Below are 346 nucleotides of genomic sequence, written 5' to 3'. Positions count from 1 at the left end.
GATTTAAGAATTTTTAGATATTTTGGCTGGAAACGAGAAATGATCCAAGCTAGAAAAGCATTTTTTGCAGTGCTCTGTATGGGAGGAGATCTGATAATAGTTAAGATGAGGATGTTAACTATATGTGAAAAAAAAAAAAGATCACTCAGCACATATTCAGCCATATTTACATAAACACCTCCTTCTGACTGAGCTTTGATGGGTTTCTCTATCACCGGGGTGCCAGTTACAGCCAAGAAAATCCTGGGGAGTTTATTGATAGTGGTGAGATTCAGTGATCTGACATAGATTGAAACCAGATCTGCTCTTTGTGTTGCCCCATAGTGTTTGTTTTGTAGGGGGCAGA

Source organism: Sinocyclocheilus grahami, unplaced genomic scaffold (assembly GCF_001515645.1).
Source record: "Sinocyclocheilus grahami isolate Dianchi unplaced genomic scaffold, SAMN03320097.WGS_v1.1 scaffold9270.1, whole genome shotgun sequence".
In the NCBI taxonomy this organism is placed as follows: Eukaryota; Metazoa; Chordata; class Actinopteri; order Cypriniformes; family Cyprinidae; genus Sinocyclocheilus; species Sinocyclocheilus grahami.
Note: the sequence above shows the minus strand (reverse complement) of the source record.